The sequence below is a fragment of the Camelus bactrianus genome, chromosome X, assembly GCF_048773025.1.
Source record: "Camelus bactrianus isolate YW-2024 breed Bactrian camel chromosome X, ASM4877302v1, whole genome shotgun sequence".
In the NCBI taxonomy this organism is placed as follows: domain Eukaryota; kingdom Metazoa; phylum Chordata; class Mammalia; order Artiodactyla; family Camelidae; genus Camelus; species Camelus bactrianus.
This window is the reverse complement of record NC_133575.1, coordinates 75,892,655-75,911,211: the sequence shown is the minus strand read 5'-3', so window position 1 is coordinate 75,911,211 and position 18,557 is coordinate 75,892,655. Positions and strand designations below refer to the sequence as shown.

Genomic DNA, 18,557 nt, shown 5'->3' with positions numbered 1-18,557 from the left:
TTTCTGTGAAAATCTGTTAAACTTAATAATTTAAAGATTTTGAAAAAGTGTCTTGAAACTAATTTTCTTTCTTTCTTTCTTGGCATTAATCACTTTATTCTAACGGAGAGCAGTCTCCACATAATTGTGCATGGGTGTTAATGATATGACATGGACAATTAGAAATGGCATGGCGTTGAAATAGGAGGGAAATTAGAAAACCTATGGCTTGACTGAGATCAACAAGAATCACCTACACAAATACAGCTTACTAATTGATACCGGCACAGCTTGGCAATACGCAATACTGCGCATTATTGTAGTAGGCATGACATTAACTTAACATTCCTGGAGGTTATCTTAATTCTTCATTGATATGCTTATTTCAGCCGCATCCTCCCCAAAAAGGCACAAGAAAGATGGATTAAGTCATATCTTAGTATTAAATTTGAGACTCCCTAGTACAGCAAATAAGACCTGAATGGTAATTTCTTTTAAAAATCAGTACATGCACATACACACACACACACATACGCACACACACACACATGCAATCTCAGGTGAATTTATAAAATACAGAGAAAGTCTTTAAGTATAAATATATGTTATAATACACTTTTTAAAGAGTATGCTATGCTACAACAGAGAAATGAGAGATGAAAGTTGTGTTTCATTAACTGGAGAATTTCCTTACTTTGGACATTTAACACCTTTGGCCTGGATAATGCAAGAACTTTTAAACTGGTTTCTCTGAATCCAATCCCTCCTTACAATAATTCATTTTTCATACCACTATTTTCTCCCTAAAACATGGCCATGAATTTTTTATTCTTTTTTAAAAACCTTCCAATGTCCCTTACATTGTCATAGCAATGGTCTTCAAGATTTACTATAGACCAATCTTCTACTCACTCCCTCCAATACAACTGAAGAGAACCTCCATAACTCCTTTTATGAGTCAGATTTATTGAGGTACACTTTATATACAGTAAAAGTTACCCTTTTTAGTGCATAATTCAATGCCTTTCCACAAAAGTTATGTAATCATTACTGTAGTCAAGTTACAGAACTGTTTCATCACACCAAAAAGGTCTTTCAAACTGCTTTGTAGTCAGCTTCCCCTTCCACTATCTGCCCCTGACAACCAACTGATCTGTTTTATGGTCCTATAGTTTTACCTTTTCCAGAATATCATAGAAATTATCTACTTTTAAGAATCTTCAGGTAGTTGCTTTCTGTATTCTGTGCAAAGTTTTAGCTGTAATCAGTGGGGGAGAGAGGCTGATAGGTTTTCTCCATGTTGGCTGGATTTTTTTCTGCATTATTAAAAACATCATATGTATTTTTATTTACTCTGTTGACGTGGTTAGTTATATTAATTGATTTTCAAATGTCTCAGTTGTTTACTAATGCAATGGGATCTTGAGAAGATGTTAGCCAATTCAGCTAACAGTTGACACCAGTGTCCAGGCATAGAGTCAAAACATACACCCAATGTTTAACACCTATTAGGGGGAACTTACTCTCTGTTAATAGGTGGAAAACATATCTGTGTGACCTCAAACTAGCTCTGATAAGCAGTGCTCTGAAATTCGGGAGGATGCTATTTTTTTTCTGGAGACTACAGTTTGGAGTGGGAAACTTTGACAGTACTCTGCAAAGGCAGTATACTACAGTGCAAACCAGTACATACACATCAATGCCAGCAAGTGGTGGACCTACTCCAGATAGAATTACCCACCTGGGGAGAACCAGCCCATCAGCAATTTCACAGCTAAAAGTCATTCCCCAAGGCTGATTATGAGTGCAACTCTACCATCCTTTTTGTGAAAACAATTGTTACGAATCTGTCAAATTAACATGTGTTAAGTGGAGCACAGGGTGCCAGATGGTGAGCCGGTTCAATAACAGAGCACAAGAGAAATTGAAATAGAGAAGTTTATGATTCAGAGGTCCTGGAGAAAGTACCAGCATGACTCGGGGGTCACACAGGGAGGTCAAGACAGAATGCAGACAGAGATAGGACTTGGGGCACATGTCTTTATTAGGGTGCAAAGGCAGAGTGCTTTGGGGTTCCCAGGCTAAGGCTGGGATAGGTCAATTCACAACAAAAGGATTGGATTTTCTAAGCCCTACCGGTACCTTATCTAAGGCGTACACAAGAGTAAAGGCACTGGGAGGCAGGGGAAACTTGATCACAAGGGCTACTGGGAAGTCATATCAAAAACTTACATTTGCTTGTGGCTCTGTGGGCTGTTGTCTAAAGCATGTGCCTCCATGAGGGAGCTAGTGTCAGTTTAAGGTCCCTACAGGCTGCTTGGCCAAAAATATGAATGTCAAGGTGGCAATACTGTAGAGCTGCATAGCTAGCTTTTGACATCCGTTGTTATTGTAGGAAATGCAACTGATTTTTGTCCATTGATTTTGTATCCTGTATCTTTGCTTAATTTATTAGTTCTAACAGATTTTTTTGCATGGAATCTTTAGGATTCTCTACATAAGAGATCATGTTGTGTGTGAAGAAAGATCATTTACTTCTTTTTTTTCAGTTTGGATCTCCCCAGGTCAGTACCCTGCAGATTGTTTCCCGACTATGGTGAGATGAGTCTGTGCAAGTAGGCTGGCTCCATTGGTTCAGCCCATACCGAGGGTCTGCCTATTACCGGATGCACAGGTGGGCAAGATGCCTGGATCCCTTGGCATATAGTGCTAGATTCCACAACAGCCACAAGGGTATTTTGTTCATGGATGGATATCTAATCATTGTTTGAAAAGGGGGGTCAAAAGGAGAAATGTCTTAACACCACCATGATGCTGACGCCACTCTCTCAATACTTAGATGCCTTTTGTTTCTTTAAAAAATTTTATTCGATTGTCACTAAGAATACATAACATGAGATCTACCCACATAGAACATTTTCAAGTGTACAATACATTATTGTTGACTATAGGTGCAATGTACAACAGATCTCTAGAACTTATTCATCTTGCTTAACTGAAACTTTAGGCCTGTTGATTAATTACTCCCAATTTGCCCCTCCTTGAAGCCCCTAGCAACCTCTTTTTTATTTTTTGATTCTAGGAATTTCATTATTTTAAATACTTCATATAATTGGAACCATGCAGTATGTGTCCTTCTTTGACTAGATTAACTTAACATAATGTCCTCAAGGTTCATCCATGTTGTTGCATATTGCATATTGCATATTTTGTTCTTTTTAAAGGATAACTTATATTCCATTGTATGTATATATCAGATTTACTTTATCCGTTTATTTTTTGATGGACATTTACGTAGTTTCCATATCTTGGCTATTATAAATAGTGTTGCAGTGACCATGGCATTGCAAATATCTTCGTTATCCTGATTTCAATTCTTTTGGACATATACCCAGAAGTGGGATTGCTGGATCTTTAATCGTTCTATTTTTTATTTTTGAGGAGCTTCCATGGTGTTGTCCATAGTGGTTGTACCAGTTTGCATTCCCACCAACAATGAGCAAGAGTTTCAATCTCCCACATCCTCACCAATACGTGTTTTCCCGGTTTTGTTTTTGTTTGTTTGTTTTTAGTAACTGACATCCTGATAGGAGTGAGGTGATATCTCACTGTGCTTTGATTTGCATTTCCCTGATGATTGGTGACACTGAACTGGTTTTCATATTATTATTGCCCATTTCATGTCTTCTTTTTGGGAAATGTCTATTCAAGTTTTTAGCCCATTTTAATTGCATCATCAGTTTTTTTAAAGTAATAATTGTGTTGCACAAGTTTCATATATTTTGGAGATTAATCTCTTATCAGATAAATATTTGCAAATATTTTATCTCATTCTGTAAGTCACACTTTCACTCTATTGATTGCTTCCTTTGCTATGCTGAAGCTTTTTAGTTTGATGTAGTCCCACCTTTTTTTTTACTTTTGTTGACTGTGCTTTTGATGTCACATCCATGAAATGATTGCTAAGACCAATGTTAAGATTTCCCCCTATGTTTTCTTCTAAGAGTTTTATAGTTTCTGGTCTTATGTGTAACTCTTTAATCCATTTTGAGTTGGTTTATAGTATAAGATAAGGTTTCAATTTTATTCTTTTGTATATGGATATCCAGTTTTTCCATTCGCTGAAGAGACTACATTTTCCCCATTGTGTATTATTTTCCTCTAAGATCAGTAGCAAAGCAAGGATGCTCACTTGCAACACTTCTATTTAACATAATACTGGAAGTCCTAGCCAGAGCAACTTGGCAAGAAAAAGAAAAAAGACATCCAAATCAGAAAGGAAGTAGTAAAATGTGTCCTGTTTTCAGATGAAATTGTTAATGGGAATGCAAAGTGGTGCAGCCACTACAAACAACATTTTGAAAATTCCTCAAAATCCTAAAGACTCCACAAAAGTTGTTAGAACAAGTAAACAAAATCAGTAAAATTGAAGGATATACAATCAACTAATAAAAATTAGTTACATTTATATATCCTAACAATGAACTATCTGAAAAAAAAAGAAATTAAGAAAACAATCTCATTTACAATAGCATTGGAAAAGAATAAAATACTTAGAAAGAAACTTAACTATGGACATGAAAGATTTGTATACTGAAAACTATAAAACATTGATGAAAGAAATTAAACAAGACACAAACGGGAAAACTTTCAATGTTCAAGGATTGGAAGCCTTAATATTGTTAAAATGTCCACAGTAACTGAAGTGATCTGCAGACTTGATGCAATCCCTATCAAAATCCCATTGGCATTTTTTACAAAAATAGAAAAAACAATTCTAAAATTCATACAGAACCACAAAATACCAGGAATAGTCTAAAAAAATCTTGAGACGGCAAAAAAAAAAAAAAAAGGCTGGAGGCATCATATTTCCTGATTTCAAAACATATTACAACAACTTCAAAGTGTTTTTATCAAGTAGAATAACATATTCATAAGTCCTTGGGATTACAGAATGGACATTTCTTGTGAGGCATTATTCTACCTACCACAGTATATTTAGAGGAATTGATCCATTTCATCTGGGTTATCAAATTTATTATTATAAAGTTGCTCACAGTATTCCCTTATTATCCTTTAACGTCTGTGGGATCAGAGGTATTATCCACTCTTTCATTACTGATAGTGGTAATTGTGTCTTGTCTTTTTATCTTGGTCACTCTGGTTAGAGATTTTCAATTTTACCGATCTTTTCAAAGAAACATCTTTTATGTTCATTCATTTTCTTTCTAGTCTCTCTGTTTTCAATTGATTGGTGCTGTAACATTTATTTTCACTTTGTTCTGTTCACCTTTAGTTTAATTTTCCCCTCTTCTTGAATGATTACTGATATTAGATTTTTCTTTTCTATTACAAGCATTAATTGCTTTAAATTTTCCCTAAGCACCACTTTAGCAGCATCCCTCAAATTTTGATATGCTGTATTTTTATTTTCATTGAGTTCGAAATACTTTTAATTTCCCCTGAAACTTCCTCTTTGATGATGGATCATTTAGAAATCTGTTAATTTACAAATGTTTGTGTACTTTACAGATATCTTTCTGTTATTGATTTTAGCTTAATTGTGGTCTTAGAATATTCCTCGTATAGTTTCTATTTCATCAAATTTCTTGAAGTTTCTTTTATGGTACAGAATATGATCTATGTGAGTGTTCTATGTACATTGAGAAGAATATATATTCTGCTGTTGTTGGGCAGAGTGTTCTATAAACATCAATGATAGCATTGTTCAGATCATCTATACTCTTACTGTTTTTTGTTTGTTTGTTTTGCCTACTTATTCTATCAATACCTTAGAAATAATTTCTGAAGTGTACAATTTTAATTGTGGATTTGCCTTTTTCTCTTTTCAGCCCTGTAAGTTTTTGCTTCATGTATTTTTATGCTCTCGTTTGAGGTATGATATTTAGGATTGTTATATCTTCTTGGTGACTTAACTCTTTCATCAGTATCTCATATCCTGTTTATATCTGATAATATCCCTTGTTCTGAAGTCCTAAGGGTACAGTTTTTGTTATTCTTCCCTGCAGAGTAAGGCTTTTCTTCCATAGGAGAGTTTGAGGAGATTAATCTGTGTGGAATTTTATCTGAGTATGCTTTTCCCTTCCCCTAGTCAGCACCATGAAGAAAATTTTATCAGGATTCCTTCCACCTTCCTTGTGAGCACCTGGTGGGGTTTACTGAGGAAGAATTTTCCAGAGAATACTAACCCAAATATATACCTGCCACTCCTGAAGTCTTCACATTCTCACCCTAGCCCATACTCTCAACCTTTAGCAATTTGTTAGTATTTTGATCTGGATCTTCTTACTGTCTCATATGGAATTCAGCAGCAACTTTTCCAAGTCAGTCAATGCTAGAGCCTAGTTTCTTGTTGCCGGTGACAGTCTCTCCCTAGATTTTAGGATAATTGTTTGCTTTGGCTTTAGTTCTTCGATTGTTTCAAGAAAGTTCTGAATATTCAGTTTCTCCAACATTGTCTTTTTGTAAGCATGAGAGTGATGCTCTCTTCAGCTCTCTATGTCTCAGAGCAGAAACCAGAAGTGGCAGCCACCACATTTTTCTTATCTATATTTCTAGTGAGAGACCCCTCGATTTCAAACAATGCTGTAATAAATGTCCTCTTATATATTCCTCTATGGTAGTATATGAGAATTCTCCTGGGTTATAGACCCAGTAGAGAGATTACTGAGTCATAGTATATGTGTGTGGTTAATTTGGCCAATGCTACCACACTGCTCTCCAGAATGGCTGCAAATGTCTACATGCCCACCAATAGTGAATAAAAAATACATTTCCCCCATCCTTGCCAATTTATAACATTATAATTTTTTAAAATTTCTGCAGATATGAATATAAAGTGGCATAGCATGGTTTTAGTGTACATTTCTCTGATTACTAATGATTTTGAGCATGTTTTCAAATACTTAGTCACTTAGTCATTGAAGTTTCCTTTCCCTGACTTGTCTGTTCTTATCTTTGACCATTTTTGTTTTATTTTTCTCATTGTTTTATATGTGATTTAATTACTTACTTTAGATATTAGTCCCTCATCAGTTATAGACATTGCAAATATCTTCTATCAGTAGGTTGACTGGAATCATTCACCACATAGAAACCCTCAATCTTAATATAGCTAACCCATCAAATTTTGTCTTACAATTGTTTTTGTGTATGTGTGGTCTTAAGATGTTTTTCTTTATCCTTAGGCTACAGAAATAATAGGACTTTTATTTGTTTGTTTTTTACATTCATGCATTGTTTCAAATCTTATCATCAACCTTTGATTCAGTATACATTCAGACATGTAAATTAACCTTATTTTGAGACCTAAAGGAAAGAGCAGTTTAGCAATGTTGTGTAGTATAGCGTAAAGAAAACTGGACTAGGAGTTGGAAGGCAAAAATTCTTGTACAAACTTTGCAACTTTAGTTGTAACCTTGATCAACAGATAACCTCATTGAACTTGATGTAGTTTGACTGGTAAAATGAAGCTAACACCACCAAATATGCCTTAGATTGTTATAAGGATTAAATTAGTAATTACTTTGAAAGTACTTTGAAAAGTATGTATTGCACTATAAATATAAACTCATGATGTAGTCAGTTTGTATCTTTGGTTTCACTTTATTAGTGAGATTTCCTAAACTGGTCACCTCAGAGCATGATTTCAAGGATATTAATAAATGTTCTTAAGAAAGGAATTCTATGTTCAAATCAGTTTGAAATTGTAAGTTAAGCCAGTTACTGTGGTACTTCTCTGAACTATCACTACTCAGTATGCAATGAACTTTCTCAATAGTCATGAAATGGTGTGTCTTTCTTTCCCCATAGCTATTTTCCTCCACAATCTTTTCTTTTGTGGGATACTTATGAAACATCTCCCAGAAAATATCTTATAAAATTCAAGTTTGGGAAAAATGACTTATTGGAAAGAACACTGGGCATTCTATATTCTGATTTTGCTACCTCGGTGAGACTCTGGGAAAGGTACTTAACCTACTTAACCTCTTTGAGATTCACTTTCTTAACCCTTGAAAACAAGGATAAATCCTTTTATTGAAGGTTTTTATAAGGTAATGTATATAAAATAACTGCCTGGTACATAGTACGAACTCAGTAAGCAGTGGTGGTGGTTTATTTGTTTTTGTTATTACTGTTGATATTATTATGAAGAGTATCAGTGTAGACATTGATCTCTGATCAATAGTTTGTATTTATTACATCTCAAATTTCTCTTCCCATACCTAACAGAATGAAGTAGAGGTTGGTAATGTTTCTTTGCACCAGGACATCTTTGGTGTACCTGCTAATGGTATAACTGAAATCTCAGATGTGTTGAGAAAGAAGCAAGATGGCAGAGTAGAAGGACGCTTGTAGCTCACCCTCTCCCACAAATACACCAAAACTCACATCTACGGATCCACTCAGCCAACCAGAGCACCTGCTGAACTCTGACAGAACATCACCCTCTTAGAAAGACAAGGACGCCAAACATCTGGTAGGAGAAAAGGAAAAAAGAAAGGAGAAAAAACAGAACAGTGCAGGACTGGTCCCGCAGGGAGGGAGCGGCAAAGGAGGAATAGTGCTTATTCACTGGGTCTCCCCCTCTCCAACTGAGAGGCCAATGGGACGGAGGGGGAGCCTCTGAGGCTCTGATCTGCCCCGATCACCCTTGACTGACAGAACTAAGTTAAACAGGCACAAAGGGTCCCCATGACACCCAGCCTGAGACAAGAGCCGGCAGCTGGGGGCCGGGACAGGCTGCCCAAGCCAGGCAGAGGACTGGGGCAGCTACACTGAGGCAGCCCCGGGGAACTGCAGGGTGCTGTGCACTGTGGTGGGAGGGGATATGGAGCAGAACAACCTCAGTCCCCATAAACTGCAGAAAAAGCAAAGCAACAAGGCTGGTGTGCCCTGGGGGGAGGGGCACTGTAGCCTTTGTCTCCTCAGACCTGCAGCGCCATTACTGGCGCTTCTCGCTAGAAGAGAGGCAGGGCTCAGCCATAGCCATCATACCCTCCTGCACGCAGCACCCGGGCAGGGGTGGGGCCTCCACAACCTCCTGGGCAAGACTGAGACTTGTTTACAGCCCAAGGCAGATAGGATTTTTCTGTCCTGGCACCTCAGAGAGCTCATGCCACCAAGACAAACAAGGAGCTAAGATTTGGCACAGAGCAGGAGCGGGGCTGTTCCGCGGTCTTCCCCAAGCCCGCCTACTGAGCGCCGATCGGAGGCAGAGCAGGCAGCTGCACAGAGCAGCAGAGTGACCGGCACCAGGAGAGGGTGGGCAGCCACCTGCCTTCCTAGCAGGAACGCAGCACCTGACCACAGTGCTTGGAGAGGGCGTGATCTGTACACCTGCCTCTTCTGAGTGCAGCATCTGACTGTGGCATCGGGAGGGGGAGGGGGAGTGACCCACCCACCCACCGGCCACAGTGCCAGAGAGACATGAGCAAGATGAAGAAGCAGAGGAACCACTCCCAATTAAAAGATCAAGAGAAATCCCCTGAAAGCATGATCAAGGAAATAGACATTGATGGCCTACTAGTTCAAGATTTCAAAAAAGGAGTGATCAAAGTACTGAAGGAACTAAAAGAAACAGTGTTTAGAGATATAAAATATGTCAAAAATGAAATAGAAGCTATAAAGAAGAACCAAGTAGGATTAGTAAACTCATTTGCTGAGATGAGAGCTGACCTAAAGGCTGTGCAAAGCAGGCTAGATAATGCAGAGGAATGAATAAGTGACCTTGAAGACAGGACAACAGAAAACACCCAATCAGAACAGCTGAGAGAAAAATAATGAAAACAATATAAGGGACCTATGGGATAATATAAAGCGTGCCAATCTATGCATAATAGGGGTTCCAGAAGGGGAAGAGAGAACAAAGGGGATTGAAAAGGTATTTGAAGAAATCATGACTGAAAACTTCCCAAACCTAAAGAAGGTATCAGATATCCATGTACAGGAGGCTCAAAGGGTCCCAAACAGGAAGAACCCAAACAGACCCACACCAAGACATATCATAATCAAGATGGCCAGAGTCAAGGATAAAGAAATGATCCTAAAGGCAGCAAGAGAAAAACAAAGAGTCAGTTACAAGGGAACCCCCCCCATAAGGCTCTCAGCTGATTTCTCTACACAAACACTACAGGCCAGAAGGGAGTGGCAAGATATATATTCAAAGTCCTGAACGAAAAAAAAAAAAGATGCAGCCTAGGATACTCTATCCAGCAAGGCTATCCTTTAGAATAGAAAGAGAGATAAAGAACTTCACAGACAAGTAAAAATTACAAGAGTTTAGCAACACTAAACCCATGCTAAAAGAAATATTCACAGGTCTACTCTAAATAGAAAAGAAGCAGGATGCTACAAAAATGAGAAACTCGTAACTGGAAAGGAGATAACTACTATGAATTACAAATAGAATAAACACAAAATTGTAAAAGAAGACATCTAAATCATTAAGAGTGGGAAAGGGAAGCAAGGAAAGCCACTGTGGAAAACAGTATGGAGATTCCTCAAAAGACTAGGAATAGACTTATTGTATGACCCAGGAATCCCGCTCCTGGGCATATATCCAGAAGGAACCCTACTTCAAAATGACACCTGCACCCCAATGTTCATAGCAGCACTATTTACAATAGCCAAGACATGGAAACAGCCTAAATGTCTATCAACAGATGACTGAATAAAGATGATGTGCTACATTTATACAATGGAATACTATTCAGCCACAAAAACAGACAACATAATGCCATTTGCAGCAACATGGATGTTTCTGGAGAATGTCATTCTAAGTGAAGTAAGCCAGAAAGAGAAAGTAAAATACCATATGAGATCATTCACATGTGGAATCTAAAAATAAATTAAATAAATAAATTAATTAAAAAAAATAAATAAATACAAAACAGAAACAGACTCATAGACATAGAATACAAACTTGTGGTTGCCAAGGGGGTGGGGGTGGGAAGGGACAGACTGGGATTTTAAAATGTAGAATAGATAAACAAGATTATACTGTATAGCACAGGGAAATATATACAAGATCTTGTGGGAGCTCACAGCGACAAAAAAATGTGACAATGAATATATGTATGTTCATGTATAACTAAAAAATTGTGCTCTACACTGGAATTTGACACAACATTGTAAAATGACTATAACTAAATAAAAAAATGTTTAAAAAAAAGAAAGAAATCTCAGATGTGCTGACTGCCATATTCCCTGTATCATTATTTCAGCTACCACTGAAATGAAAATGGGCGGGTTACAGTTCTTCCTCAAAAAATTTCCCATGGCTGTAATGTATGTAAGTACATAAGGTGGGAAATTTCTTCATCCATGATCCTGTATTACAATGGAGTTTTTACTGTGATATGTGATAATGGTGAAGATTTATCTGCCCTCCTTTTCGATTATTATTGGCATCTATATCTTCCTTTCAATGTGTTCTTGTTTATTTATCATTTTCTGTAAAGGATTTACTTCAGCTACCTCATTTAGATTCTGAATTCACGCCCCACTCCCAAAAACATTTATTTCATCGAATCTTGTTCAACGAGAAGTTGAAGAGCTACTCTTTCTGAGTACTCTTCTGGCGTTTTTCTAAATCTATGAAGCTACCATCACAAGTGACCAAACTTATAATTACACAAAGTCAATTCTGAAGAGTTAAATAATTTTCAATTTGTCAAACAGTGAAAAACACATCCTTTCATAGTATCCTTACTGTGATATCTCAAGCCCTATGAATTTAGAAGTGAACCTGAATTCCTTTGAATCTGACCCTTGCAGGATTCCAGTGGGGAGAGGGAATCTTGACAGCCACGTCTTTTGCCCTGTCACCTTTCAAGTGCTCTCATTGCCAGTAGCCATTTCAGTTTGTCTGTGACGATGAGACTAGCCACTAACAGTCTTTGTCATTTCAATTTTCACACATTTTCTTTCTGTAACAGTCCTTGCCATTTCAATTTTTCACACGTTTCCTCTCTCTCGCACGTGTGCTTGCTCTTACTCTCACTCTTGCTTTCTTTCTCTCTCTCCTTGTGTATGTGTGTGTGTGTGTGTGTGTGTGCTCGCGTGCGTGCGCTTGTGTGGTCTCTACATGAGTGAAAACTACTCTCAGCAGCCAGCTGCCACAGGCCACTCAGCTGTAAGAAAGCACAGCTTCAGAACTGTCAAACAAAATAAAAATGAAGCAAATCACAAAGGAGCCAGTTGGCTATGATTAGGCCTGGGGATCCCACGCCAGCTCTGCCAGGTTGCTATGGTTCATCAGGAAAGCCTGAGGTAGGAAGACATTTTGCCTCCACAGTTGCAGCCACTCTCACAGGAGCACCATCTATCAAAAGGATGTTTCCTGAAGCTTGCTGTGTAAGGGTTGATTACCATAGAGCAGACAAGGCCAACTCAGTCTGCCTGTTCTTTTGACACTTATGCAAAAACACAGTTACTATGGTCATGAGAGAATCTGCAGCAAATGCTATGCCTGTACCTGTTCTAAGTGTTATTTATCCACCTATGACCATCCCATGAAATCCAAAACAATATGCTCTCAAGTTCTCAGTTAAAAAGAGTGACTCTCATAACTTTGCCCCAGAGAGTGTTTCTCCAGTAGCACTCAAGAGGAATAGGTGAAATGAAAATCACTGACTGCTCTGTGCAGTCTCTGCCCAGTAAAAGTACAATGGACAGTGCTGTGACAACTATCTGTCTCTTAGATGGAAACATATCCAAAAGCCAGCCTATTCTTTTCGGGGAGGAGGATTTCCTCTAAGGGTAACTGGTCTTTTGAGCTTGATTTGCTCCATTTTATTTTTTGGTAGAGTCAGGTGATGGAAAAACAACTCCTGAGCCCAGCTCTGAAACATGCTGAACCAGCTTCTCCCAAGGCCTAAGCTCTTCCTAGGTGGGTGGTACATTAAGCATTTACTTTTTCAGGCCTCCAAGCTCTGCTGACATGTGTTTAATAAGTCCTACCCTGAGAACCCGAATACGAGAATGCCTGATGTACTTCCCAGCTGTACCTTTTAAGCCCAGGAGAATCTACCTTTTTATTTCTCTCCATATGAGTGGTCAATTAAAACAAAGAGTTCCTTTGAATTTATTTCAGTCCCAAACACCAACCCTTGAGATGTGCAGAGATTATATTCACATTCAGACAAACTACTGCATAGCCAAGAGTTCGCCTTATTACTTGTGACCCCTAGCTGGCTTTTCCTGCTGTGGGCTCAGCATCCGAATCCATACAGTGCGACCCTTTGCCTTTGTAGCTCCTGTTGTTCAGTGAGGGAAATGAAGTAGCCAGCACTTCACTGTAGGAATTTCTGTTCCATGCAGAGACCTGCTTTTGCTTTAAGATCCTTCTAATATTTCACTTCAGTGGGAGGGAAGAAAAAAAATCAGTGATCATTTTCACAACACTTTAAATTTGCAAACTGCTTAGCAGAAGTTAAAAGAACAGTAGAATGATTAAGGGATTATAAGTTTGAACAGAAAATTTGAAGGAGTTAAATATTTGGGGTTGGATAAATGAAGTCTTTATTTAGAGGTGGAAATGGAGTTATCCAATTCTTGAAGCAGGAAGACTACTATTTAAAGTGGATTTTGCTAGCAAAATTGACAAAACACTGAGATTGACTAGTGGAGGATGTCTGCTTGTTGAATTTTAGTTAGTGGAAAGGACATAGCCCTAAGTTGGGAACTGAGTTTTGACCTAGTTTTGTTGATTACTAGCTATGTGTCTCTTATCAATCACTTCTTCCTTTTTGGACCTCATTCCTTATCTGTAAAATGAGGAATTTGAGGATGATTTCATAGGTCACTCTTCGCTCCGCCATATGGCAATTCTGTAATTTGTGAGTTTTCTACTGTGGTAGTCATTATCGCTGATCACCAAGGATTCCTGGTGCCCTATATTCTGGGCTTTTTCTGGCACCACTGTAGATGAGTGGAACTCTGTGACTAGCTCTTGTAAATTAGAACTTCTGTAAAAGTTTAGGTAAGCAGAAGTGGTATATATCACTTCTGGGCCAGAGCATCCATTTGCTAGTGTGAAACCCTCCACAAATATTTTTCTCTTTTGCATGGCTAGAAAAGTCAAAATGAAGGCTATTCTGTCACCTTGAGTCTCTGAGGTGTTACCATGAACAGCATGTGACTGCTGCTACCCAATAGACATGTAGCATGAGTGAACAATAAACACTTACAGTGTTAGCGCACTGAGTTTGGGGACTTGTTTGGTATCGCAGCATAGTCTAGCCTATCAATTCCATTGCTGCCTCCCATGCTAAACTGTACATCTCTTAAAAGGAACATGATGTTTTCTACAACCTTTGCAGATTTTCACCCTGCAACTGGAGGTGTTAAACAAATACTGTCAACAAATAAGTTGATTTTTCAAGAGAATTTTTTGACAGAGTAACTGTGGTATAATAGACAAAGAAGGAGGTAAGAATTATTTGTAAACTCGCCTAGGCCTAATAAGATTAGTGGTTCTATAAGACATAGGTCTCAATTAAGTAAAAACCAAATATTAATACATTTGAACACTGTATAATGCAACCTTTTATTTCTGGTTATACTAACTACAAAGCAGATACAATCAATAGTTGATGTTCTTTAGTAATGCCACATTTTGGTCAAAATCAGTCAATTATTTCACAAGTTAATAGGAAATATACAAATTTAATAATATGAAATGCACCTACTATGTGCTAGCATGTGCTATGATGCGAATACAGAGCTGTCATTAAAGAGTTCATAAACAAGCAGGTTGAAAAAGTAGATAGAACCTGAGTCAAAGATAGGTAACCTGTGTTTATTCAGTGAGAAGCAATGCCAAAGATTAATTTTACAAATTGTATCAATCAACCAGTGATTAATTCCGTACTAGGCAACTAGCTTGATTTTTGCCCCCCATGGGAGGTTCATCTTCTGCATTGCTTCATCAACCACTTTTCTTCTTTTTTTATGTAAGATTTATTACAATGTTTAAAATGGCAAAAAGCTAATCTAAACATCCAACAATAGAGAAAAGGTTGAGTTAAAGTCACTAAACATATATGCAAGGGTATATTGATTGACATAGAAAAATGCTTATATTTTATTGAGAAAAGCAGGTAACAAAGTTATGTACAATATTATACTAATTCTTAAAAAAAGTATATGGATTCATAGACAAAGTCAGGAGCAATCTCAAATATCACCTGGTTATTTCTATGTGAAGAGTTTGTGGTTTTCTTACACTCCCATTTTATGTATTTTTACATAATTAGATATCTAGTTATCCTAAAGATCTGCTTGTGTATTATTTGTGTAATAATAATAATAATAACAATCCACCTATCCATTATGTCTGATATCTGATAATCTTGTCCTTATAGCCCAGATTTCCCTTGACAACTTCTATTTTCTTGGAGGCCAGGTATGGGGGAACCAAATTTAGTTCTGCACTCTGGCTCTAACCACTTCCACAAAAGCTTTTGGAAATAATGTCTATTCTGTTTAAGTTTCCAGTTTGACAAATACTTAATGTGTGCCTACTATTTACTACCCAGGCCCTTATTTAAGCATTGGAAATAAAAGCTATCTCAGCTTAGTTAAGACCACCAGCTTTATTGTTTGAGTGCCTGTTATGCCAATTAATAGCTGTGTGATTTTGGAAGGTTACAATCAGTTATTTTTCTAGCGTCATTTAGACATAGCTTTATTTTTAATCCCTGGGTGCAATAACTGATTGTTTTTCTCAAAAGTCTCACATCACCATTGTGCTTTCTTTGAGAATTTGTGTTTACTAAATGCCACAGCTGAGGGAACAACTATAATCCTGATAAGGCATGTCATCTTGAAAAAGTTAGTTAACCTATGTTGATTTCAGTTCTCTAAATTGTAAAAAGAAAATGTTGGATTATGTAGTCTTTAAGAATCTTTCAGTTCTAAAATCCTGTTAAGGTTCTGCTTCTCCTTTCAGTGTAGGCAAAGAAATTAAGCCCCTAGACAAATTGAGAATGAGAAAATAAATTCTTATTTGTCAACAGTCCCTTGAGAGATTCTCATAATTATACCCTGTAGGGTCAGGATTTGTGTATTATCAAATGCATGCTTGCAAATCCCAGATTGGCTAACCTCCTTGATACATCATAGTATTTTCAGTTAGTTGCCACTACTATCTACACAGGAAATGCCCATAAGATAACATTTTGCCAAATATAATCAGGAAGGGGGTCATCTAAACATTTTTTTTAAAAAGGAATCTAAATGACTTGAGATGATCTGCCTTACTGTTCCCTTGGTTCTTACAATGATTTCACAACTTACAGTTTCATTCCTTAGTATTTCTTGTAATTGACCGACCACTTCTGAGAAAATTTGTGAAGGAGCAAGTAGACCTTCCTTTATATCCATCTCTCTCTCCCTTTAGAATCTGATCAAAATCTCAACACAATCACTTATGTCCTAGTGGATGAAGCTGGTTGATTTGAAGGCCTGCAATGCCACCTTGTGGATAAGTGGTGGCAGCAGTGGGCTGTGTGAGCGTACTTTAATGTATTATCTGGGAAATATGCTGCAATTTGAATCCTTCTATCTTAAGTTTTAATTCAAGGTTTGCTTCCTAGAACAAAAATTAGATCAGAATAAACATCACAGTCAATGTCCCGCTTTGTCTTCTTAAAATAATAGTTGAAGAATAGACCATTTCATTGCTGCTGATATCTTATGCTGGGTATTAATTTAAAATGCACAGCCCATCAAAATTACCCCATCAAAAGTTTCTACTTTAATAGTATACAAGGAGTGACATTTAGAACAGCTGAGTTTCAGTGACAGATTTGTGACCACTGGTTTCTGCTATCTCTATGGATAATTTCAATACATAAGAACTAAGAATTTCTTGCTTTGAGGATATTTAAGTAATATACGTATAATTATTTGTAAGAGGTTTTAGAATAAAACTCCAACTCTTTACAGTGATATGGTGCCACCATTACCCTGATACCAAAACCAGACAAAAACACTACCAAAGAAAAAAAAGTACATGTCAGTATCTTTGATTACTATAGATGCAAAAATCCTCAAAATATTAGTAAACTGAATCCAACAATATATAAAAAGGATCATACACTATGATCAAGCTGGATTTATTCTAGGGTCAGAAGGGTGGTTTGACACTCACAAATCAATCAATATAATAAACCACATTAACAAACAGAAGGATAAAAATCACATGATCATCTCAACAGGAGCAGAAAAACTGTTTGACAAGATTCAACATCCATTCATGATACAGTTATCAAAGTGGGTATAGGGGGAACATAATCTCAATATGATATATGACATTTACAACAAACCCAGAGCCAACATGATACTCAAAGGTGAAAAGCTGAAAGCCTTTCCTCTAAATTCAGGAACAAGACAAGGATGCACTCTTGCCACTTTTATTCAACAAAAATTAGTCCTAGACACAGTAATCAGAAAAGAAAAAGAAATAAAAGGTATCCAAATTGGAAGGGAAGAAGTAAAACTCACTATTTGCAGATGACATGATACTTTATATAGAAAACCCTAAAATATCTACCCCAAAACTATTAGAATTAATAAATGAATTCAGTAAGTTGCAGGATAAAAGATTAGTATACAGAAATCTGTTGTGTTTCCATATACTAATAATAAACATTAGAAAGATAAAGTAAAAACAAAAACTATTTCAAATGGCATCAAAAAAGAATAAAATACCCAGGCATAAACTTAACCAAAGAGGGGAAAGTCTTATACTATGGAAACTATAAAACACTGATGAAGAAAATTGAAGATGATAACAAAGAAATAGAAAGATATCCCATACTCTTAGAATGGAAGAATTATATATTGCTAAAATGGCCATACCACACAAAGCGACCTACAGATTTAATGCAACCCTTATCAAAGTATTTTGATATTTTTAAAAGAACCAGAATGGATAATTCTATTATTCATATGGAACCACAAAAGACTTCCAAATGCCAAAGGAATTCTAATTTAAAAAAAAAAAAGCAAAAAACAAAAAACAATGCTGGGAGTATCATGTGCCCTGACTTCAGACTATACTCCAAAGCTACTGCACTCAAAACAGTATGGTATTGGCACAGAAGCAGACATATAGATCAATGGAACAGAATAGAGAGCCCAGAAATAAACCGACACATCCATGGTCAACTAGTCTACAACAAAAGAGGCAGGAATATACAATGCAGAAAAGACAGTCTTTTCAACAGATGGTGCTAGGAAAACTGCACAGTCACATGTGAAACTGAAATAAGAACATTCCCTCACACCATATATAAAAATAAATTCAAAACAACTTAATGATCTAAATATACAGATGGAAACCATAAAACTACAAGAGAACATAGGTAGAACACTCTTTTACATAAGTCATAGCAATATTTTCTTGAATCAGTCTTCTAAGGCAAAAGAAAGAAAGTTAAAAATTAACAAATGGGACCTAATTAAATTTAAAAGCTTTTACACATCAAGGAAAACTTTTGAGAAAACAAGAAGACAACCTAGGGAATGGGAGAAAGTATTTGCAAATG

General features: G+C 36.9%; 1 long non-coding RNA gene across 1 annotated transcript in view; it reads left to right on the top strand.

Moving 5' to 3' along the window:
* The window catches only part of LOC141576342 (uncharacterized), a 35,749-nt gene extending 24,817 nt beyond the window's left edge, over positions 1-10,932 (top strand). Inside the window, exons 3-4 of the long non-coding RNA XR_012504699.1 lie at positions 2,529-2,653; positions 8,233-10,932. This is a non-coding gene — a long non-coding RNA (uncharacterized LOC141576342). The remainder of the gene's footprint in view (positions 1-2,528; positions 2,654-8,232) is intronic.
* The last annotated feature ends 7,625 nt before the right edge of the window (positions 10,933-18,557 follow it).